Source organism: Phyllobates terribilis, unplaced genomic scaffold (genome assembly GCF_046119375.1).
Source record: "Phyllobates terribilis strain yellow unplaced genomic scaffold, ASM4611937v1 Scaffold_4__5_contigs__length_816908805, whole genome shotgun sequence".
NCBI lineage: Eukaryota > Metazoa > Chordata > Amphibia > Anura > Dendrobatidae > Phyllobates > Phyllobates terribilis.
Window position 1 is genome coordinate 105304853 of NW_027362764.1, and position 25940 is coordinate 105330792.

At 45.2% G+C, this 25940-nt stretch overlaps 1 protein-coding gene across 2 annotated transcripts in view; it reads left to right on the top strand.

Annotated features, from left to right (window-relative positions):
• Positions 1–25940, top strand: part of ADARB2 (adenosine deaminase RNA specific B2 (inactive)) — a 1079460-nt gene that overhangs the window by 22587 nt on the left and 1030933 nt on the right. Inside the window, exon 1 of one of the 2 annotated variants that reach the window (XM_073677648.1) lies at positions 12999–13122. The exons of the other annotated variant lie outside the window; for it this stretch is intronic. The gene's annotated coding sequence lies outside the window, so the exon portion shown is untranslated. Of the gene's footprint in view, positions 1–12998; positions 13123–25940 lie in introns of those variants that run through there. 2 annotated transcript variants of the gene reach the window in all.

Consider the following 25940-nt stretch of genomic DNA (forward strand, 5'->3'; position numbering starts at 1 on the left):
TCATACATTATGTTATTGTCATTATATTTTTGCTGTTACACTGCTAAGGAATCAGTTGAAGTGTGTCACATCTCTCTTTCTGTAGCCCAGGTCTTAAATAAGCTTGTTCTCCAGTTAGTGTTTATCAGCCGTTTTCATCTGATGTTCATTCCTGTACATCTCTGGATCAGAATTGTCTTTTTATCTACTGCTGTTGTTGCAGCTGCTGCAACTGTTGCAAGTATTGCTGTTACTATTGTGCATAATACAAGAATTCAGTCTGAGAATAAACGTTATTATACGTTCTTCTGCAGTCGAGTTGAAGCTATCTGATGAAGTTCTTGGTGTGAGTACTGGTCCAATGCAGACATCCGTAGAAACACTGTCTCAAGAGCCGCACACTTGCAGCCTAGTTATGGAGTCAGAATACCGACCATTGCCGGCTAGTGCAGTACAGCTTCTATTAAGGACTGGAACTGTGCAGCAGTACCAGGCATTGGCCATCATACTCTGCTACACTTTGAATAGAGCTTTGCTAAGACTAAATAACATCTAGTTAGTGGGGACTTCTGGGTCTCCCACTGATCTGCTATTGATGATTTATTCTACAGATAGGTCATTCGTACCGCATGCCCAGACAATGTCTTCAAATAAGCCATTTACTGCCAACTAACAGTGCTTTATAGTGTCCACATAATAGCACTTAGGCCCCAAAGTATAGTACCCCCGGGTTTTAATCAGGCCCTATTGTTAATTGCCTTGAGGAGGTTTGTAGAGAGTTAGATGCCTTTGAGGTAAAAGTCACATGGAAACTTGTCCTTTTTGCATATTATATAGACAAAAGTATTAGGCCACCTGCACATTACACCTGCAGGAGCTTTTCTGATATCCTATTTTTAATCCATATGCATTAATATGGAGTTGGTCCCTGTGCAGCTATAACAGCCTCTACTCTTCTGGTTATGGTTTCTACAAGATTTTGGAGGTGTCTGTGGAAATTTTTTTTTCATTGTTCCAGAAGAGCATTTGTGAAATCAGATGCTGATGTTCGACAAGAGGGCTTGGCTCGCAATCTATGTTATAATTTATCCCAATGTTGTTGGATGGGGTTGAAGTCAGGGATATGTGCGCCGCTCATGTTCTTCCACACCAAACTCAACCAGCCATGTCTTTATGGACCTCGCATTTTTGCACTGAGGCACAGTCATCGGCAACAGAAAAGGGTCTTTCGCAAAGATCCTGTACACGTTGAGTATTTTCAGCAGATTTTTCTGCACCAAAAACCAGAGTGTTGACAGCAAAAAGCCAATGAAAAAATCTGTGTGTTTTTGACCCATTTGAAGCACTTTTTCATGCATTTTAAATGCATTTTAAGTTGTATTTTTACTGTATTCTAGGGGGTGAAGAGCGCTACAAAAATGCTGTAAGAATTCACATGCTACAGATTTGAAAAAGCGCTTTGATGTTTAAACCTGCAAGGAAAAAATAAGCAGCGTGTGCATGAGATTTCAGAAATCTCACTCACTTCTCTGGTACAGTAAAATGCTGTAGTTTTACTTTACTTTAAAAACACCATGAAAAATAGGTAAAAAACGCAGCATGTGAACGAGCCAAAAATGTTCTCACAATGCTGGAAGCATACAAATGTCCAAAATGTCTTGTTATGTTGAAGGATTCAGATTTCCCTTCACTGGTACTAAAGGGTCTAGGTCAACCCCTGAAAAACATCCAAATAGCATTACCCTTCCTCTACAAAACTTTATGGTGTGCACAGTATCAGACAGGAAACATTCGCCTGGTACCTAGACTAATCCATCAGTCTGCCAGTGAGCAGGGAGGGAGATTTGTCACTTCACAGGACACGTTTCCACTGCTCCAGAGTCCAGTGGTGGCAGCTTTACACCACTTCATCTGAAGTTTAGAGCTGTGCTTGGTGATGTAAGGCTTGCATGCAGCTGCTCCGCCATGGAAATCCATGCAATGAAGCTCTCGCCTCACAGTTTATGTGCAGAGAAGGTTTGTTTTTGTGACAGAGTATTGACAACTTTTATACCCTCTGCTCCTCAGCACTTCTTGACCCCACTCTGTAACTTTACGTGGTCTCCATTGCATGGCTGAGTTGCTGCAATTCCTTCCATCTATCCATCATATCACAGGTGATCAGGGAATATTTAGGAGGTCAGAAATTTCATGATCAGACATCCTATTACAGGACCACACCGATATCAGTGAGCTCTTTAGAATGATCCATTCTTCCACAGATGTTAGTACAGGCAGACGGCACGGCGAGGGGTCAGATGTTATACTGCTGTGGCAATGGGACTAAATGAAAAACCTGAATCTAATGATTAATACTAGGGTTGAGCGAGTATGTTCTGTCCGAGTATGCTCAGGCCGAGCTCCGAGTATTTATAGCTGCTCGGTGATATGGTTGAATCGCTCCCGTGTGCATGATTTGCACATGATTTGCAACTGTTTGACAGTTTTAATACATGGGAGGAATGTCTATTTCTTACACATTCCTCACATGTCATAAAGCTGTCAAACAGTTGCAAATCATGCACACGGGAGCGATTCAACCATATCACCGAGCAACTGTAAATACTCGGAGCTCGGCCCGAGCATACTCGGCGAAAGGGTTAATAGAACATACTCACTCAACACTAATTAAGACGCATATCCCAACCTTTTGTATCTATAGACAGAGTATGAATCTGTGTCCCAGAAATCAATTTTATTACAATGTGAAAGTGAATTGGCAAAGCCCATAGTAACATGATCAAGTAAGATGACAAATGTTATAGGTGGGACAACCCAAGTCCCATCACTACAGCCGCAGAGCACACAACCAATGGTGTTGAGAATTCTCTGACGCTTACTCCCAAAAATAATAAGGGAAAATAACATTAAATTACAGGAGATTTTTTAAAATGTCTTTGTTGCCCCTAGCAACCAATCACAGCACAGCTTTCATTTCATATTCTGCTCTTATAAATTGAAAGCTGTGTTGTGATTGGTTGCTACGGACAGCAAAGACAGTTTAACTTTTAGACAGTTTTCCTAACTCTGCCCCGTTGTTCTTCTAATGCGAGCTCTTTACACGCCAGTCTTATTCCGTCAGTTAATGTTTAATGGGTTCTCCATTTTCTAAGTGTGGAGTATATGTAACATCCCGAGTAATAATATTACAAGCAATCTCCAGTTAGCTCTCAAGTACTATTTAAAATCCCTAAAGATAATGCTGATATTTTGATTGTATAGAGCAGTCGCTTAGAGTATTACTAGTGAGAACCAGACTTCCGAGCTAAGCCGTTAATAATAGCTCTTAATCACAAAATGAAAATCTTGTAAGTCATGGACCAGCCTCAAATCTGTGAAATGTAATGAGGAGAAGAAGAAAAAAAGAGAAATAAACAGGAATTATTGTACCGTTAACTGTTTCCTCCCCATGTGTCAAAATCTGGTAGCTCTATTATACTGTATTATATTATATTGTGTTTTTGATACTATGGCGAGATCTTGAAGCCTATGGCCAGACAACCCCTTTAAGTCTGCAATCATTGTATGTGTCTACAGACTATTGAATCCTCACATTGCGTGCACTGCACGCTGTTAGGATTCTCCAGAGCTGGGAGCGGGCGGTCATGTGACCATAAATATGCGATTTGCATACTTCTGGCTACATTCCGACTAAATATGTCTGACCCCGCTTAATTCACTTGTATTGAGTGAGGCTGCGCATTTCTAGTCAACACGTGACCACATGTATGCAAATCACATACTTGCGGTTATGTGCCCGCTCCGCGAGCTGACACCGGAGAATCCTCACTCTGCTCGCTGTGAGGATTCCTAGGTCTGCAGTCACTCTATGTACTGGCAAGGCCAGACAACCCCTTTAATTCTTGTGACTGGTGAATACTGCTTTATTCTGTATTTTAAAGAGTAACTAAACTTTTATTTATTTTATAAGTACACTGCTCAAAAAAATAAAGGGAGCACTCAAATAACACATCCTAGATCTGAATGAATGAAATATTCTCATTGAAAACTTTGTTCTGTACAAAGTTGAATGTGCTGATAACAAAATCACACAAAAATCATAAATGGAAATCAAATTTATTAACCAATGGAGGCCTGGATTTGGAGTCACCCCCAAAATTAAAGTGGAAAAACACACTCCAGGCTGATCCAACTTTGATGTAATGTCCTTAAAACAAGTCAAAATGGGGCTCAGTATTGTGTGTGGCCTCCACGTGCCTGTATGACCTCCCTACAACGCCTGGGCATGCTCCTGATGAGGTTGCGGATGATCTAGTGTGAGATCTCTTCCCAGACCTGGACTAATGCATCCGCCAACTCCTGGACAGTCTGTGGTGCAACGTGACGTTGGTGGATGGAGCGAGACATGATGTCCCAGATGTGCTCAATCGGATTCAGGTCTGGGGAACGGGCAGGCCAGTCCATAGCTTCAATGCCTTCATCTTGCAGGAACTGCTAACACACTCCAGCCACATGAGGTCTGGCATTGTCCTGCATTAGGAGGAACCCAGGGCCAACCGCACCAGCATATGGTCTCACAAGGGGTCTGAGGATCTCATTTCGGTACCTAATGGTAGTCAGGCTACCTCTGGTGAGCACATGGAGGGCTGTGCGGCCCTCCAAAGAAATGCCACACCACACCATTACTGACCCACTACCAAACTTGTCATGCTGAAGGATGTTGCAGGCAGCAGACTCCAGACTCTGTCATGTCTGTCACATGTGCTCAGTGTGAACCTGCTTTCATCTGTGAAGAGCACAGGGTGCCAGTGGCGACTTTGCCAATCCTGGTGTTGTGTGGCAAATGCCAAGCGTCCTGTACGGTGTCGAGCTGTGAGCACAACCCCCATCTGTGGATGTTGGGCCCTCATACCACCCTCATGGAGTCGGTTTCTAACCATTTGTGCAGACCCATGCACATTTGTGGCCTGCTGGAGGTCATTTTGCAGGGCTCTGGCAGTGGTCCTCCCGTTCCTCCTTGCACAAAGGAGGAGGTAACGGTCTTGCTGCTGGATTGTTGCCCTCCTATGGCTCCCTCCACATCTCCTGGTATCTTGTCCATGCTCTGGACACTGTGCTGACAGACTCAGCTACCCTTCTTGCCACAGTTCGCACTGATGTGCCATCCTGGATGAACTGCACTACCTGAGCAACTTCTGTGGGTTGTACTGTAGACACCGCCTCGTGCTACTGTACCTCTAGGGGTGAGAGCAATGGCAAAATGAAAAAGTGACCAAAACAACAGCCAAAAAGGATGAGAACAGAGAAATGGTCTGTGGTCACCACCTGCAGAATCACTCCTTTATAAGGGGTATCTTGCTAATTGCCCATCATTTCTACCAGTTGTCTGTTCCATTTGCACAACAGCATGTGAAATTGATTGGCAATCAGTGTTGCTTCATAACTGGACAGGTAGATTTCACAGAAGTGTTATTGACTTGGCGTTACATTGTGTTGTTTAAGTGTCCCCTTTATTTTTTTGAGCAGTGTATTTTGTACACCTGTTATGTTCTGCTACCAGAGCTAAGGAAAGAGAGGAGATCTGTCCCTATGATAGAACTCAGCTTTATCCCTACGATGTAACAGGGAACCTGATCCTGCGATCAGACCTGCTAAAGTCCTAAGCTAGTCTGTACGGAGACCTATAGATGTGGGGAAGGAATCCCTACAAGTACTAAGGACTGGGAGGAAAATGGGACACCTCCTAACAGAAATAGTAGCAGACAGACGAACAAACAAAATATATAGAACATAGAGGTCCGTAGACCAAGCAAACTAACAGAGTTAGATACAGAGCACAGGCTAGCTAGAAAGTAGTTAAACAATGAAGTCCAGCAAAGCCAGAAGGGCGGAGCAGGATTAAATAGGCCAACAAGGTCATGTGACCAGCAAAGGAAAAAACCTAAGAACAAGGTTCTAACAGTACCCCCCCTTCTAAGAGGATCCTCCGGATCCCCTAGGACCAGGCTTATCAGGAAATCTCCTGTGAAACGCTCTGATAAGTCTGGACGCGGAAACATCATCCGACCTCACCCAAGAGTTATCCTCGGGTCCGAAACCTTTCCAGGCCACAAGATACTGCAAACTACCTCTATACTGTCTAGAGTTAAGGATGCGAGAAATTTCATATTCCCCGTCCTCCACCACCGGAGGAACAGAGGCAGAGGCGTCACAATCCGATACAACAGCTTTTTTCAACAAAGAGACATGAAATACCGGATTAATTCTCCAGGAGGTAGGAACCGCCAACCTAACAGCAGATTGGTTGACAACCTGAAGCACCTTAAAGGGCCCTACAAACTTGGGACCCAATTTCTTAGAAGGAATCCTCAACCGCAGATTCCTAGAGGACAACCAGACCATGTCACCAACAGCGAACAAAACATCCTGTCGTTTCCTATCAAAGTAGTCTTTAGATTTTCTGTTGGCCTCCTGAAGATTACCACGCACATCCGACCAAACTCTCTCCAAATCACCGGAAAAATTCTCCTCCTCAGGCACGGCAGATCCCAACTTGGAGAACGACCCAAACGATGGATGTCTCCCAGAACAATAAAAAAAAGGCGAACAACCAGCAGAAGAAGATGTATGATTGTTCAGAGCAAATTCAGCAAGTGGCAGAAACTCAGACCACCCCTCTTGATTGTCTGCCAAATAACAACGCAAGAACTGCTCAACATCCTGGTTTTTCCTTTCTGTCTGGCCATTAGATTCAGGATGATATCCGGACAAGAACGACAAATGAACTCCCAACCTGTCACAAAAGGCACGCCAAAAACGAGCCACGAACTGAGGACCCCTATCAGAAACAATGTCAGTAGGAACGCCATGAAGTCTGACAATTTCCTTGACAAAGGCCTTAGCGAGAGTTTTAGCGCAGGGCAGTTTGACGAAGGGGACCAAGTGACACATCTTGCTAAAACGGTCCACGACCACCCAGATGACAGTAAAACCCTCAGAGGGGGGAAGGTCAGTTATAAAGTCCATAGCCAAATGTGTCCAAGGAGCACTGGGAACCTCCAAAGGACAAAGCAACCCCGCAGCAGGAGTATGTGAGGACTTAGATCTAGCACATATAGTACATTGACGCACCCACTTAATGACTTCCTTCTGCCATCCAGGCCACCAAAAACTGCGACCCACTAGTCTCTTGGTCTCAGAGATTCCGGGATGACCTGCCAACCGAGATTCGTGACACTCAACAAACAAATCTCTCCTAAAGGTCCCAGGCACAAACAACCTCCCATGAGGAGTGTTAGATGGGGCATTCTCCTGTGCTTTAAGAATCTCATCTTCCAAAACGGAGTCCAAAGCAGCTATCACAACACCTTCTTGTAAAATGTTCTCCTCTTTCTCAGCACCGACTATGGGAGAAAAACTGCGAGACAAGGCATCCGCCTTAACATTCTTAGTACCAGGGATGTAAGTAACGGAGAAATTAAACCGCGAGAAAAACAGTGCCCACCTAGCCTGACGGGCATTCAGGCGCTTGGCAGCATCAAGATATATCAGATTTTTATGATCCGTAAGAACCTGAACGGGAAATTCCGCACCTTCCAAGAAGTGGCGCCAGTGTTCAAATGCGAGTTTAATAGCCAATAATTCCCGATTACCAATATCGTAATTCAGTTCAGTCTCCGAAAAATTTTTTGAAAAAAAGGCACAGGGATGTAATCCATCCCCGTTACCCTGAGACAGTACTGCGCCAACCCCCACAGAGGAAGCATCAACCTCAACCAAAAACGGCTTAGTCACATCAGGCTGCATAAGGATGGGAGCAGAGGTGAACCTCTCCTTGAGATACACAAAAGCTTCAATGGCCTCAGAAGACCACTGAACCGCATCAGCACCTTTCCTGGTGAGATCGGTCAGAGGTTTGACAATACTAGAAATTTTTTTTATGAATTTTCTGTAATAATTGGCGAAACCCAAAAACCTCTGTATCGATTTCAAACCAATAGGCCTAGGCCATTCCTGTACAGCTTGAACTTTAACCGGGTTCATCTCAAAACCTTCGCTGGAGATAATGTAGCCCAAAAAACTAATTCTCTGTACAGCGAATTCACATTTCTCCAGCTTAGCAAAAAGCGAATTGTCCATTAATAACTGTAATACCTCACGTACGCTTCGCCAATGAGACTCCAGATCCGGCGAATAAATCAAAATGTCATGCAAATACACAACCACATTTTTGCCGATCAAAGGTCTAAGGATGTCATTAATAAGATTCTGAAAAAATGCAGGAGCATTAGTAAGACCAAAAGGCATAACCAGATTCTCAAAATGACCCACAGGAGTGTTAAAAGCAGTCTTCCATTCGTCACCCTCCTTCATGCGCAACAGATTGTATGCCCCCTTAAGGTCAATTTTAGAGAACCACTTGGCCCCCATTAACTGGTTAAACAGATCAGGAATCAATGGCAGTGGGTAAGGACTGCGTACAGTAATTTTGTTAATCTCACGAAAATCCAGACAAGGACGTAAACCGCCGTCCTTTTTTTTTACAAAAAAAAATCCAACCGCCACAGGAGACTTAGAGGGCCTAATGTGACCGGCGGCCAAACTTGTCTGTATGTATTCCTTCAAAGCCTTTCTCTCAGGAATAGTAAGGTTAAATAAACGACTTTTAGGAAGAGTCGCTCCAGGGACAAATTCAATAGAACAATCATAGTCTCTATGGGGAGGCAAAACCTGCGATTCCTTCTCAGAAAAAACTCTCCAAAAATCCTGAATAGGAACAGGCAATTCTCCCCTATCCAAAGCTGCAATACGCCCGTTACAACACTTGTCATAACATTTATGGCTCCAGGATTTAATTTCACTGGTAGACCAATCCAGTACAGAATTGTGAAATTTTAACCAGGGCAATCCCAATATTACTGGTGAAGGCAAGTTATTCAACACTACCAAATCCAATTTCTCATGGTGAACACCATTAATAGTGAGAGGAAATTCACAGACCTTGAGAGTAATATTCTTCAAAGGGGAACCATCCACAGAAACCACAGCAATGGGGGATGATAAAGGTTCGGGTTTCAATTTGAGTCTTTCCAAGAATCCCCCATCAATAACATTCAGAGTAGACCCACAATCAACAAATACCCGAAATTCCATTAATTTTTCCTGAGCAATCGTGGAAGCAGCTAAAAATACACCCTTGGAATTTAAACAGGCAATACGGGCATGACTGACCATTTTTTTTTCTTTCTTGATACGAAGCTCACAGTTTTTAATCAAATGACCAGATTTTCCGCAATAGAAACACAAGCCTTCAGAAAATCTGCGATCTTTTTCTTGAGAGCGAGGTGCCATCGCTCCAATCTCCATCGATTCACCACTGTTAGTACACACATTCTCATAACCAGAAACTGACATAGCAGAGGATTTGCTCTCATTAACCCTTGCACGCAGTCTCCTATCCACCCGTATAGCTAATTGCATAGCCTGTTGCAAATCTTCAGGTGAAGGATAAGCAATTAGCAGGTCTTTAACCCTTTCACTAAGCCCAGCAAGAAATAGACTTTTCAGAGCAGAATCGTTCCACCCTGTTTGAGTAGACCATCGACGGAAATGAGTACAATATTTTTCCACATTACCTGATCCCTGTCTCAAATGTCTTAACTCTGTCTCAGCTGATGAGACACGGTCAGGATCATCATATAATAGTCCCAAAGCAGAAAAAAAACTATCCACTGAACTGAAGCATGTATCACTAGGTTGCAAAGAAAAGGCCCACTCCTGAGGCTCTTTGCGCAAAAGTGACATTATAAACCCTATGCGCTGGGAATCATCCCCAGAGGACTTGGGTCTCAAACGAAAATACAATAAGCAAGCATTTTTAAATGAAAAAAATTCTCGGTGTTCACCAAAAAATAAATCCGGCAAATGTACCTTAGGCTCCAAGAAATGTGCTCCAGGACAGTTACTCACGTGCTGACGGAGCTCAGTCACCTCCAAAGAGAGTCCCTGCAGGTGTTTAGCCAAATCCAGAACCGACACCATGATGGAACAGAAAAAATCTTTCCTTAGAGCATTTGCTGGGCTGGACTTACTGTTATGTTCTGCTACCAGAGCTAAGGAAAGAGAGGAGATCTGTCCCTACGATAGAACTCAGCTTTATCCCTACGATGTAACAGGGAACCTGATCCTGCGATCAGACCTGCTAAAGTCCTAAGCTAGTCTGTACGGAGACCTATAGATGTGGGGAAGGAATCCCTACAAGTACTAAGGACTGGGAGGAAAATGGGACACCTCCTAACAGAAATAGTAGCAGACAGACGAACAAACAAAATATATAGAACATAGAGGTCCGTAGACCAAGCAAACTAACAGAGTTAGATACAGAGCACAGGCTAGCTAGAAAGTAGTTAAACAATGAAGTCCAGCAAAGCCAGAAGGGCGGAGCAGGATTAAATAGGCCAACAAGGTCATGTGACCAGCAAAGGAAAAAACCTAAGAACAAGGTTCTAACAACACCATGGAACATTATGGAATTTCGTAAATCACTTTGTTAGGGCATTTATCTTGATTTTAGTAAAAAATTGCATGTTAGTGGCTTCCAGATCCCTGCTTTTGCCTAGTCTATTTGCCTGTTTTTGGCTGCATTGATATCATAACATACTTTTGGAGTACTGATGATGGCACTGAAAGAGTCAAATTAGTACCTGTGTCTCACTAAGGCCACAGCCCCACTATCAGTATTTGGTCAGTATTCAGACAGTAATTTTTCTCAGGAGTGAGAGCCAAAACTAGGTGAGGAACAATCAGAGAAAAGGTATAATAGAAACAAGTCACCAATTCTGCATTTATCACCATCTCCTGGTTTTGGCTCACACTGACCAAATACTGATAGTGGGGCTGTGGACTAATTCTGGGGATAAGCTGCTGCAGGAGGTTTTTCTGATAAAGGCTCTCTCACACTGGCGTATAACACGTCTGAGTGCTATCAAATGTTTTATTGGATAGCACTAGGACCAATGTTATTCTATGGGGAAGCGCTGATCAGCATTTTTTTTTTCACATATTGATTCGGCATGAGAAAAATATTGCAACATGCTGCGAGTTGCTTCGCAAATCCGACTGTACTCACTCATTCAGATGATGAGTGCAGTCGGATTTCCACAGACTCACACAGTGGAGAAGATTGTGAAATCTTGTTCTCCATTTTCTCCTCACCTGTGCTATAATAATGTGACATGGGGCGGTAGCCATTGTCGAGGTAATCATCTTCCACGCCCCGGAACGCTACATGAAGATGCGAGTCCTGGCTGGCTGTGTGGGCTTTATCTACGGGGGTGCTACACCCTTCCAGGCCCCATGATGCTGGTGACTTCAGCTGGACAGGACAAGATATTGTAAAGTTCAATGAGGGAGACCACCAGCCAAACATAAACAGTCTTTTACTGAACATCAACTTGGTGGGGATTATGTACAATAGATAGCGGGTGCATAACATCATGAACGTTTCCTTTACAAATGGAACATCTTCACACACGCTACCTCACCCAGGCTTACTTATTCCTTCCCCCAAGTTCTTCTGCCTTCACCAAAACCCAGCACAGTATGACAGTCCAGTAAGTGAGAGTCCTGTCCTCAACCCGCGGTCCCGCATCCTCCTTTCCCTTAGGGGAAGTAGGTTGCCACTATGGCCGTTGCTCAAATTCTTTGCTTGCTAACGCCTTGGAACTACCACCTGGGGCACGCTCTTCGTCTCACATTCCCTGTTCCATCCTGGCCCGTTACCTCTCTGTCTGGCGAACTCGGACTGTACTGCTAGGCATTCTGTCCCAGGGCCATCTCTGGTAAATCACTCTGTCCTTTTATCGCTTTTCCTTTCTCTGCACAGGATCACACTATCCACTGCCTCGGTCTTCCCTCACTTTGGGGATACGTAACTCATGTGGCTCTGCTGAGCACTCAGACCAAAGGTCTGCTCTAGCTGCAAGCTAGGCCCTGTCTGACTCACTACCAGAAGGTTCTCTGTGATCTTGCTACATAGCCCATCCATCTCTGTTCTAGTCCCAACTCTTAACTCTATCCATGCCTACTCACTACCTGTTGCCGGGCAGAACACAACTATTTCACATGACAATATAAAACATTGTAATGCATCACATCACAGCACATATCAACAAGGGGGAACATGTGAACAACTTCCATCTTCTTACACTACGATTCTCTCATGCGAGAGAATCGGATCACACTAAGCTGAGATTTGTCTCAAACTCTAATTAGAGTTTGAGCCAAATGTCATTTCCATGATCAATCCAATTCTCTCGCATGAGAGAATCAACGCTTGTGTGACTCCGGCCTAAGCACAACACTCAGGAGGAGGAGACAGATGATGAGCGAGTATGTTCTATTAACCCTTTCGGCGATCATGCTCGGGTGCTCGCCATGTATCTTCAGCGTGCTCGGGTGTTATGTTTGAGCCATCCGTGTGCATGATTCGCGACTGTTTGACAGCTTTAATACATGTGAGGAATGCCTAAGAAACAGGCATTCCTCACATGTATTAAAGCTGTCAAACAGTCGCAAATCATGCGCACGGAGTGATTCAAACATAACACCCGAGCACGCTGAAGATACTCGGAAAACACCCGAGCATGGTCATAAATCTCGAGTAACTAGCATGCTCGCTCATCACTAGTGCTGACCTTTTCACTGCCATCTTCTGTACTCCAAAATAGTACATTCTGATATCAATGCAGCTGAAGTGAGGCAAATAGATGGGAAATGGAGGAGTTTGGAACTTGGAAGATACTTACATGCAATTTTTTACAGCATTTAAGACCAATCACCTAATAAAGTAAATTGGTATTTAATGGGGAATACAATGATTTGAATCCGTGACCGGTCCACTAAAATCTAGAGAAAACAACTTCTATACCCACCTATCCACGTGATATTATCATTCGATGGACGGGTGGCATATTGCTTCACTTTGAGCTGCTTTTTAGATAAATATTTGTATAATGATTCCATGCACAAAGTGTACTGAACTACTGTCACTCCTGTTTCCACCTTTCCCCAATTACTGCTATTAATTTCATGGAACATTAGATGCAGTCGTTCTCATCTGTGGTACCAGCTGTCTGGTGCACGGTAAGACCTAAAGCCCATTGTACACTGACATTTTATGCTCCTTTATAGGACTGCACTGTGCTCAACTGAATGGTTTTTAAAACACGCTTGTCTGCAAGGCAGCAGGGATTCTGCGTGTCTGCTCTGCTGGTATGCCGGGGCTGGAGGAAAGCAAATTTAAGTTGTTAGTTATGTTATTTTTATGTGTTTGTGTTCCAGCTTTGCTATTTTGTTTGTGTAAGCACTAGTGTTGAGCGATACCTTCCGATATCGGGAAATATCGGATCGGATTGGATCGGACCGATACCGAAAAAGTATCGGATATCGCCGATTCCGATACCGGAAACCAATGCAAGTCAATGGGACATAAATATCGGAATTAAAATAAACCCTTTCTTTCCTTGTAGGTTATTTCTACATGAAGGAAAACAACTAAGAATAATGTAGAATGTATTGGGGGAGGTGGGGGAGACAATAAAGGCATAGAGGTTTAGCCCAGTCAAATGGAATAGCAGGAATTAATATTTTTTTATTATGTTCTGAGTTACGGAAATATTAACTATGTTAAGTATTTTTATATTTTGTCAGATATTTATGTTTCACTACTTCCATGCTCTTCACCTTCTTTTTTACTTCTCCCACACTTTCTCCTTCATCATCCTCAGCATCTTTTTCATCCACTTCTTCTTCACCTTCTTCTTCTTCACCTTCTTCGTATTATTCTTTTTTTTACATTCTTCATATTCTACTTCTTCATCTTCTTCATATTCTTCTTCTTCATCATATTCTTATTTGTGACAGGCATTCCTGTAGTTGTTATCTATAAAAGGTTGGACATTACACCTTTCGTTCTGCCCGTCACAAAAGATTTACAACAGGATTTGTCCGCGTTCAGTTTGGCCTGCAGCAGCAGGTCTTTTCCAGGGGCACCACGAGGAGGAACGGACTCACCCCCATACACTGCTTAGTCATCTTCTGCTTATAATTTTTGCTCTGATTTTTAGTCTTATGCTTAATGTTCTTCCGCTTTTTGTTCTGCAGCTTCTTGTATTTCTGCTTCTTGGTTTTCTGTCTCTTGTTTTTCTGTATCTTGGTGCTTGTCTTCTCTTCTTTGTCTTCTTGGTCAACTTCTTCAGGGTCATCTTCTTGGTCTTCTTCGGGGTGGTCTTCAGGGTCGTCGTCTTCGGGGGTCCTCGTCTTCGGGGTCCTCGTCTTCTTCGGGTTGGTCTTCTGGGTCCTCGTCTTCGGGGTCCTCGTCTTCTTCGGGGTGGTCTTCAGGGTCCTCGTCTTCTTCGGGGTGGTCTTCAGGGTCCTCGTCTTCTTCGGGGTGGTCTTCAGGGTCCTCGTCTTCAGGGTCATTGTCTTCGGGGTCCTCGTCTTCTTAGGGTTGGTCTTCAGGGTCCTCGTCTTCAGGGTCCTCGTCAGGGAGATCCAGAGTGATTACCAAGAACCATTTCAAAAAGCTTGAACTTGGAAATGTAGCAGAAGGTACAAGAAAGCTGAGGAACTACCGAGGACCAGCTGACGGTACTGGAACCCGGATGGATAGCAGAAGGTACAAGAGCCAATGGAACTACCGAGGACCAGCTGATGTTACTGGAACTCGGTTACTAAGCAGGAGGTACCTGTGCCAGAAAGCACTACCAAGGACCAGCAGACGTTGGTGGAACTTGGATACCGAGAAGGAGGCACCTAATCCAAAGGCACTGCCGAGAACCAGCTGACGGTACTGGAACCCGGATGGGTAGCAGAAGGTACAAGAGCCAATGGAACTACCGAGGACCAGCTGATGTTACTGGAACTCGGTTACTAAGCAGGAGGTACCTGTGCCAGAAAGCACTACCAAGGACCAGCAGACGTTGGTGGAACTTGGATACCGAGAAGGAGGCACCTAATCCAAAGGCACTGCCGAGAACCAGCTGACGGTACTGGAACCCGGATGGGTAGCAGAAGATACAAGAGCAAATGGAACTACCGAGGACCAGCTGACGGTACTGGAACCCGGATGGGTAGCAGAAGGTACAAGAGCCAATGGAACTACCGAGGACCAGCTGATGTTACTGGAACTCGGTTACTAAGCAGGAGGTACCTGTGCCAGAAAGCACTACCAAGGACCAGCAGACGTTGGTGGAACTTGGATACCGAGAAGGAGGCACCTAATCCAAAGGCACTGCCGAGAACCAGCTGACGGTACTGGAACCCGGATGGGTAGCAGAAGATACAAGAGCAAATGGAACTACCGAGGACCAGCTGACGGTACTGGAACCCGGATGGGTAGCAGAAGGTACAAGAGCCAATGGAACTACCGAGGACCAGCTGATGTTACTGGAACTCGGTTACTAAGCAGGAGGTACCTGTGCCAGAAAGCACTACCAAGGACCAGCAGACGTTGGTGGAACTTGGATACCGAGAAGGAGGCACCTAATCCAAAGGCACTGCCGAGAACCAGCTGACGGTACTGGAACCCGGATGGGTAGCAGAAGATACAAGAGCAAATGGAACTACCGAAGACCAGCTGACGGTACTGGAACCCGGATGGGTAGCAGAAGATACAAGAGCAAATGGAACTACCGAGGACCAGCTGACGGTACTGGAACCCGGATGGGTAGCAGAAGGTACAAGAGCCAATGGAACTACCGAGGACCAGCTGATGTTACTGGAACTCGGTTACTAAGCAGGAGGTACCTGTGCCAGAAAGCACTACCAAGGACCAGCAGACGTTGGTGGAACTTGGATACCGAGAAGGAGGCACCTAATCCAAAGGCACTGCCGAGAACCAGCTGACGGTACTGGAACCCGGATGGGTAGCAGAAGGTACCCATGTAAAAAAAAAGTTCAAGGCCGCGAGCCGGCCGCAGTTACCAAAACCCACAGTCCTACAGAGGGTGCTTGTCCTATTGGCACTATGGAACCAGCCTTCATTGCCAGATCCCGCAGCCCACATAGGAGTCACCTAAACTGCAGGCACCATAGAGTCGGCTAACCCGACCGCAACACGACAGGACAACGCATTGGAGGCAAAGTGACGTTGACACTACCCGGAAACAGCTGGCGTGCTGGAACCAGGCTGGGCAGGAGGGAGTACCCGTGCCAAAGACACTGCCGAGAACCAGCTGACGGTACTGGAACCCGGATGGGTAGCAGAAGGTACAAGAGCCAATGGAACTGCCGAGAACCAGCTGGCGGTGCTGGAGCCCAGGGTAAATACTAAAAACAGAAGAGCCAGAGGTGTATTTGGAGGAGGTTTTAAATCCGTACTACAGTGGATGTGGACAAAGCAGGAGAATTTGCCGGACACACAGCTGGGGATCAGCTGACGTTACTGAATCCCAATAACACTGGAGCAAGCGTTGACTGTGCAGACGGCACTTCTGAGCAGCAACTAGCGGTATTGGAGCCCAGGGTAAATACTAAAAACGGAGGAGCCAGAGGTGTAATTGGAGCAAGTTTTAAATAAGTAGCACAGTGAATATGGACAGAGCAGGAGAAATTGCCGTGAACACAGCAGGGGAACAGCTGACGTTACCGAATCCCAATAACACCGCAGCAAGTGTTGACTGTGCAGACGGCACTTCCGAGCGCCAACTGGCGGTGCTGGAGCCCAGGGATAAGAATGAAAACAGAGGAGCCAGAGGTGTAATTCGAGCAACTTTAAAATGTGTAGTACAGTGGATGTGGACAAAGCAGGAGAAATTGCCGTCCGCACAGCAGGAGAACAGCTGACGTTACTGAACCCCAATAACACGGCAGCAAGTGTTGACTGTGCAGACAGCACTTCCGAGCGCCAACTGGCGGTGTTGGAGCCCAGGGTAAATACTAAAAACGGAGGAGCCAGAGGTGTAATTGGAGCAAGTTTTAAATAAGTAGCACAGTGAATATGGACAGAGCAGGAGAAATTGCCGTGAACACAGCAGGGGAACAGCTGACGTTACCGAACCCCAATAACACCGCAGCAAGTGTTGACTGTGCAGACGGCACTTCCGAGCGCCAACTGGCGGTGCTGGAGCCCAGGGATAAGAATGAAAACAGAGGAGCCAGAGGTGTAATTGGAGCAACTTTAAAATCTGTAGTAGTGAGAATGTGGACAGAGCAGGAGAAATTGCCGTCCGCACAGCAGGGGAACAGCTGACGTTACTGAACCCCAATAACATGGTAGCAAGTGTTGACTGTGCAGACAGCACTTCCGAGCGCCAACTGGCGGTGCTGGAGCCCAGGGATAAGAATGAAAACAGAGGAGCCAGAGGAGTAATTGGAGCAACTTTAAAATGTGTAGTACAGTGGATGTGGACAAATCAGGAGAAATTGCCGTCCGCACAGCAGGAGAACAGCTGACGTTACTGAACCCCAATAACACGGCAGCAAGTGTTGACTGTGCAGACGGCACTTCCGAGCGCCAACTGGCGGTGTTGGAGCTCAGGGATTACAGTTCAGGTGGTAGAAACATGAACAGAACAGGAGACCTGGATACTGTTGCCAACCAATTATTTATTCTGGAAGAGGACTGGCAAATTCATGAGAGATCCAGGCCTTGTTCATTTTGAGAAAAGTAAGCCGGTCAACGTTATCGGAGGATAGTCGCATGCGACGGTCTGTTAGTACACCACCTGCGGCACTAAAGACGCGTTCCGATAATACACTAGCAGCAGGGCAAGCTAGCACCTCCAGTGCATACTGACTAAGCTCTGGCCATGTATCCAGCTTACAGACCCAAAACTTGAAGGGAGAAGAGCCGTCTGGGAGTACACTAAGAGGGCAAGACATGTAGTCTGTCACCATCTGACGGAAACGTTGCCTCCTGCTGACTGGAGCTGTCTGTGATGGTGTAGACATTTGTGGCGGCGGGGACACAAAACTTTGCCACATTTCGGCCATACTGGTCTTGCCTTGTGCTGAGGCGCTGCTTCTGCTCCCTCTTTGTGCAGAGCTTCCTCCACTGCCTCGACGCACTGAGCTGCTTTGTAAAGCACTAGCAGCACTGCTCTCGGTTGGAATGGAGAACATGATGGAATGCACCAGTGCGTCTTGGTACTCCCGCATTTTACGCTCCCGGTTCAATGGTGTTATGAGGCTTTGTAAGTTGTCCCGGTAGCGAGGATCTAGGAGGGTGGACACCCAATAATCAGCCGTGTTGAGAATGTGGGCGATGCGGCGGTCGTTTCTGAGGCACTGCAGCATGAAATCAACCATGTGCTGCAGACTGCCAACTGGCCAAGAAACGCTGTCCCCTGCTTGAGGCGTGATCTCTGCCTGCTCTGCATCACCCCACCCTCGCTCTAGATACTGACTACTAGAGCATTGTGTACCTCCCTCCTCTGGACAGATGTCTTCCTCATCCATTGACTCCTCCTCATCCTCCTCACAAAGTGTCCCCTGCCTAGGCCTTTGTGAGGAACCACGTTGCGCAGACTGTAGAGAAGCAGATGGCATTTGTGACTCCTCATCCTCCACCTCTTCCAAAACCTCGTCCCTTAGTGCTTGCAGTGTTTTTTCAAGCAGGCAGATAAGGGGGATAGTCATGCTGACTAGTGCATCATCTGCACTCGCCATCCGCGTGGAATAATCGAAGGCACGCAAAACGTGGCAAATGTCCTTCATAGAGGCCCACTCAGTGGTGGTGAAGTGTGAACGGCGCGCACTGCGACTTGTTTGCGCCTGCTGCAGCTGGTACTCCATTACTGCTGCCTGCTGCTCACACAACCTCTCCAACATATGTAACGTTGAATTCCACCTGGTGGGTAGGTCACATATGATGCGATGTTCCGGAAGACATAATCGGCGCTGCAGAGCTGCAATGCGTGATCTTGCATTGCTGGAACGCCGCAAGTGAGCGCACTCTATGCGGACCTTGTGAAGCAGTGCATCAAGATCCGGATAGTCCCTCAAAAAACTCTGCACGACCAAGTTGAGCACATGTGCCAGACATGGGATGTGAGTGAGGTTGCCTAGGCCCAGAGCTGCCACCAGATTTCGGCCATTGTCACACACTACCATGCCTGGCTGGAGATTCGCTGGCACAAACCACACGTCACTCTGCTGCTTGATGGCATTCCAGAGCTCCTGCGCTGTGTGGCTTCGATTCCCCAAAGAAATTAATTTTAATACGGCCTGTTGACGTTTGGCCACGGCTGTGCTCATATCGGTCATCATAACAGGTAACCGTTCACGGGTCGATGTGGAGGTAGACCGTGACGGCTCCTGCAGCGCTGATTCAGAGGAACTGGAGTATGAGGAGGAGTCAATGTGTACAGACTGGATTCCTGCAATCCTTGGAGTTGGCAGAACACGTACAGCGCCACTCTCAAGATCTGTACCCGGCTCCACAACATTTACCCAATGGGCAGTGAGGGAAAGGTATCGTCCCTGTCCATGCTTACTGGTCCACGCATCAGTGGTCAGGTGGACCTTGCTACTGACGGCGTTTTGTAGCGCATGTTTAATTTTTCCCTCCACATGATGTTGCAGGGCAGGGACGGCTTGCCTGCTGAAATAAAAGCGGCTGGGCACGTTGTATTGTGGGACTGCCAATGCCATAAAGTTACGGAATGTGTCAGTCTCCACCAGCCTGAATGATAGCATTTCAAGGGCCAGTAGTTTAGCAATGCCAGCATTCAGAGCCTGTGCTCGGGGGTGGTTTGCCGAGTATGGGCGCCTTTTCTCCCATGCCTGTGCTAACGATGGCTGTAGACTGGCCTGGGAGTGTGAGGATGACTGGGAAAGTGGTGCTGTGGGTGGAATTACACTGTGTCTCTGTACAACAGTGCCAGAGATTCTTCCATGGCGATCCTGTGAGGAAGCCGAACCAGCTGTGTGTGAGCTGGAGGAAGAGGCTACAACACGAGCTGAAGAGGTGGTAGGTGGCGCTGTAGGTTGGCCTAGGTCTTCAGTGTGTTTGTGTAACTCCACCACGTGCTTGGTCCGCACATGTTTCCACATATTTGTGGTATTGAGGTTGCTGACACTTTTCCCTCTTTTCACCTTCTGATTACACAGCTTGCATTTGACAAAGCAAATGTCATCTGCAACTGTGTCAAAAAAGGACCAGGCACTGCAAGTCTTGGGAGCGCCCGCTTTGGATTTTGGAAGAGCCATGCTCCTAATGGGTGCCGAAGTGGAGGCTACAGGCAACCAAGTCTGCCCCCTCCCTCTCCCTCCTTTTTGGGCCGTTCGGGGAATCTCTTCCTCAGAGCTGCTCCCACCACCTTCCTGTCCCTCACGCCATGATGGGTCAAGGACCTCATCATCTACACCACCCTCTTCAAACAACTGCTTCTCCTGGGTAGTCTCGACAGCACAGTACGCACCAGAAAGTGGCACCTGAGTCTCATCATCAGATGCGTACTGAGGTGTGCTGCTGACCATAGGCACTGGCCCACCCGCCTCTTCAGATTCAGAGAGACAAAACGGTTGCGCATCACTGCATACTACCTCTTCTTCAAATTCTCGAATTCTGCTTGGCTGGCCCCCTCTTTCCAAGCCAAGAGATTCAGAGAACAGAAGTAGAGATGGCTCCTGTCCAGGGCTCTCTGACTGCCTGGGCAATTTGGCAGGTGGTGAAGAGACAGATGGGTGCTCTTCAGTGCTCAGGACCTGAGAGGATCTGGAACTAATTGAAGTCGATGCGTTAGCTGCCATCCATCCGACAACGGCTTCAATTTGGTCCTCGCGCAGCAGTGGGGTACGGCTAGCTCCTACAAAGCTGCGCATAAAGGACTGTTCCCTGGTAAAACTGGGGGATGCTGAGTCACTGGTGCCCGCAGCAGGCACAGAATCCCCACGTCCTCTCCCTGCAGGCACAGAATCCTCACGTCCTCTCCCTGCAGAAACTCCACGCCCACGACCACGACCACATGCCTTACTCCCTGCCTTCTTCATCTTGGTAGACTGATAAAGATAGGCAGAAAAGTACTAAGGGCTTAGTGTGCTTATTCCTGAACAGCTGCTAACAGGTATAAGAAACACTAATTTTATAAAGTGTGGACTAGACTTTAATATGAGCTAATGTGGCCTACACAACTGTAAAGTGGAGTGTTTGGTGAACTTTATTTAGGTTTTTTTTGTCACAAAAAGACACTGGATGTGCCTAAAGATGTAATAACGATAGTATCACAAACTTTTTGTAGCTATTACAATGTAGGAAGGTAACCTACAATGCAATAGATGAGGCTGCAAAAAATAGGCTAATACTAATCTGGCTGGGGCTGCAGGGCCCAATGCTGCAGAAAGGCTCCTCTATCTACTCCTATATAGTGTGTTTGGAATCAATTTAGCTGAATATGGATGGAACCACCACACTAATAGGAGATATCAGGAAAAATTATGAATTGGCAATAAAGGACAATGTATGAGGCAGTGACACACACTGAGTGCACTACAACCAGACGGGGTTGAAGCACACACTACAGGGTGAGCTGCACTCACACACCAGACCTTGCAGACAGCGGTGAACAGTACAGATGCAGAGCACTGTGCACTAGTGCTGCAAGACGGAAAAAAATTCTCTATCTACTCCTATATAGTGTGTTTGGAACCAATTTAGCTGAATACAGATGGAACCACCACACTAATAGGAGATATCAGGAAAAATTATGAATTGGCAATAAAGGACAATGTATGAGGCAGTGACACACACTGAGTGCACTACAACCAGACGGGGTTGAAGCACACACTACAGGGTGAGCTGCACTCACACACCAGACCTTGCAGACAGCGGTGAACAGTACAGATGCAGAGCACTGTGCACTAGTGCTGCAAGACGGAAAAAAATTTCTCTATCTACTCCTATATAGTGTGTTTGGAACCAATTTAGCTGAATACAGATGGAACCACCACACTAATAGGAGATATCAGGAAAAATTATGAATTGGCAAAAAAGGACAATGTATGAGGCAGTGACACACACTGAGTGCACTACAACCAGACTTGACTGAAGCACACACTACAGGGTGAGCTGCACTCACACACACAGACCTTGCAGATAGCGGTGAACAGCACAGGGAACTGTGCACTAGCACTGCAAGGCACAGTGATTTAGAAAGTAGCTTGGGTAAAGCAGTATAGAGCAAATAGGTAGCTAAAACTGTCCCTCAGAACAACAGCGTCCTATCCCTAACTGAATTCACAGCAGAGTGAGCTCAAAATGGCGGCGGTGGCTTTTATAGTGCATCATGACATCATTTCAGCAGCCAATCACAGCCATGCCATTAGTTAAGATGCCTACATGCCTAACAGGATGTGCCCACACTTCTTAGGATCCTCATTGGCTGAATAAAATGAAAATGTCTCATTGCATTATGGGAACTTCCGATTCCGGTATACGATATTGCAATAGTATCGGAATTAAGTATCGGAATTCCGATACCGCGAATATCGGCCGATACCCGATATTTCAGTATCGGAATGCTCAACACTAGTAAGCACTGCATTGCACGGCTTATACGCCGATCAAGTATGTTTCATGGTAGAAGTCGAAGAACAAGAAATAAAATATGTGCTTTACTTGGTTTCCTGTTTGATATTCAACTGAATCAAAGCTTATATTGTGTTGTATTATCGAGCAGAACTAGAAGTTTTTGTGCATATTTAGAACATTTTTAAATGAAAGCGGGCCATATGTGGCAATATTCAGGAACGACTAAAGGACTGAGGATCTGCTGCAACTTTGCAGTATTTTCTTTATGGCATGTTCACACATTGTTTTTTTTTTGCTATGTTTTTTTTTCTGCACTCGAAATGTGCTGGCAGAAATAAAAAAACTGCACACATTACACACATTTTTGATGCATTCATTTGAATAAGTAAAAAATACGCAGTGAAAACTCTCGCTGAAAGAATTGACATAATGTAGTTTGTAAAAAAAAACATGCACAGCAACTGAAAAAATTGCAAGAAAAAATGCACTGGGTGAATGAGACTTTAGAAACCTTGTTTATTTTGCGTTTACTGTAAAAATAACAATAGATTTTGTCAACACATTAATGCGCCGAAACAAAATGCTACATGTGAATAAGCCCTATAGTAAATAGTAAGATCATAGAAATATCTCCAGAAGTTAGGACTAATCAGGTTAGGTCTGGCCATGTACATTGCTAAAGGGCTTGTCCACTACTTTGTCAGAAGAGTATACTAAAGAGTGAAAAAAAAAAGTTAAATAAAACAAAAACATACTCATCTAGCAGATCAGAGATGCTCCTCCGTACTCTATCTACACGGTGTCCTCTGGCGGTGTCCTGATTTGAGGAATCTCAGGCGACCTCTGCAGACAGTCAGTTTTAAAGTAGTAGACAACCCCTTTAATTTATGATACACTTGACCATAACTCAGCCCCTCAAAATTTTGACAACGGGACTTTAGACAAATGTCATCACCAAATGTCTATTGACTATTATAGGGATTTAAAAATATTAGGTGTACTAGCTTAGATAAGACACACTTACATGGACGTATGCATTGTTTGTAAACCTTTAGGTCTATATATATATATATATATATATATATATATATATATATATGTATATACAGTACAGACCAAAAGTTTGGACACACCTTCTCATTTAAAGATTTTTCTGTATTTTCATGACTATGAAAATTGTACATTCACACTGAAGGCATCAAAACTATGAATTAACACATGTGGAATTATATACTTAACAAAAAAGTGTGAAACAACTGAAAATATGTCTTATATTCTAGGTTCTTCAAAGTAGCCACCTTTTGCTTTGATGACTGCTTTGCACACTCTTGGCATTCTCTTGATGAGCTTCAAGAGGTAGTCACCGGAAATGGTCTTCCAACAATCTTGAAGGAGTTCCCAGAGATGCTTAGCACTTGTTGGCCCTTTTGCCTTCACTCTGCGGTCCAGCTCACCCCAAACCATCTCGATTGGGTTCAGGTCTGGTGACAGTGGAGGTCAGGTCATCTGGCGCAGCACCCCATCACTCTCCCTCTTGGTCAAATAGCCCTTACACAGCCTGGAGGTGTGTTTGGGGACATTGTCCTGTTGAAAAATAAATGATGGTCCAACTAAACGCAAACCGGATGGAATAGCATGTCGCTGCAAGATGCAGTGGCAGCCATGCTTGTTCAGTATGCCTTCAATTTTGAATAAATCCCCAACAGTGTCACCAGCAAAGCACCCCCACATCATCACACCTCCTCCTCCATGCTTCACGGTGGGAACCAGGCATGTAGAGTCCATCCGTTCACCTTTTCTGCGTCGCACAAAGACACGGTGGTTGGAACCAAAGATCTCAAATTTGGACTCATCAGACCAAAGCACAGATTTCCACTGGTCTAATGTCCATTTCTTGTGTTCTTTAGCCCAAACAAGTCTCTTCTGCTTGTTGCCTGTCCTTAGCAGTGGTTTCCTAGCAGCTATTTTACCATGAAGGCCTGCTGCACAAAGTCTCCTCTTAACAGTTGTTGTAGAGATGTGTCTGCTGCTAGAACTCTGTGTGGCATTGACCTGGTCTCTAATCTGAGCTGCTGTTAACCTGCGATTTCTGAGGCTGGTGACTCGGATAAACTTATCCTCAGAAGCAGGGGTGACTCTTGGTCTTCCTATCCTGGGGCGGTCCTCATGTGAGCCAGTTTCTTTGTAGTGCTTGATGGTTTTTGCAACTGCACTTGGGGACACTTTCAAAGTTTTCCCAATTTTTCGCACTGACTGACCTTCATTTCTTAAAGTAATGATGGCCACTCGTTTTTCTTTACTGAGCTGCTTTTTTCTAGCCATAATACAAATTCTAACAGTCTATTCAGTAGGACTATCAGCTGTGTATCCACCAGACTTCTGCACAACACAACTGATGGTCCCAACCCCATTTATAAGGCAAGAAATCCCACTTATTAAACCTGACAGGGCACACCTGTGAAGTGAAAACCATTTCCGGTGACTACCTCTTCAAGCTCATCAAGAGAATGCCAAGAGTGTGCAAGCAGTCATCAAAGCAAAAGGTGGCTACTTTGAAGAACCTAGAATATAACACATATTTTCAGTTGTTTCACACTTTTTTGTTAAGTATATAATTCCACATGTGTTAATTCATAGTTTTGATGCCTTCAGTGTGAATGTACAATTTTCATAGTCATGAAAATACAGAGAAATCTTTAAATGAGAAGGTGTGTCCAAACTTTTGGTCTGTACTGTATATATATATACTTCATGCAAAAGCCTCTAATTTGCATATGCAATAGACGTTTATTTCTCATTCAAGTGGAATCATAAAATCATAACATGCTCCATTGGATGGCAGATTGCAAAGATATTCTTCCCTAGAAGCATTGCCATATGGTAGGTGGCATATGGAGTGCCTAAACTTTGCAACATTGAGTGCAGATGTACAGGCTCAGGTCATGCTCTTTTCCAATACCAGTCTATATTTCAAGTCTGATGGAGTAACTGGGCCAATATTTGGATCAAGTATAAGATTAAACAAACAAAAGCCCCCAATTTTTTGATCTGAGACAAGGTCATGTGTATAACCAGTAAAGACAAGGAAAATTTGTAGACTTGTTTGCGCTCTTGTTTATTGAAGACGCCAATTTCAAAAGGTTAAATAGACATGCGGTTTCATTCGATGCGTTTCGAAGTATAATACACTTCTTCCTCAGGAAAAACCATATATCATACATGTGTATAACCAGGAAATATAAAATAATTGGTGGCACAGAGTACATATAATGGCGTTGACCCACTAAAAATAGTCTCAGACCACTTCTATTCCTGAGAACTGAGGGCAATGCACCAACCACTCCACCACAACATATTACTTTGTATAGGGATGCCATAGGGACCCCAGGTGATAATGGAAGGTATTAGTGGATTTCAGGATATGATATTG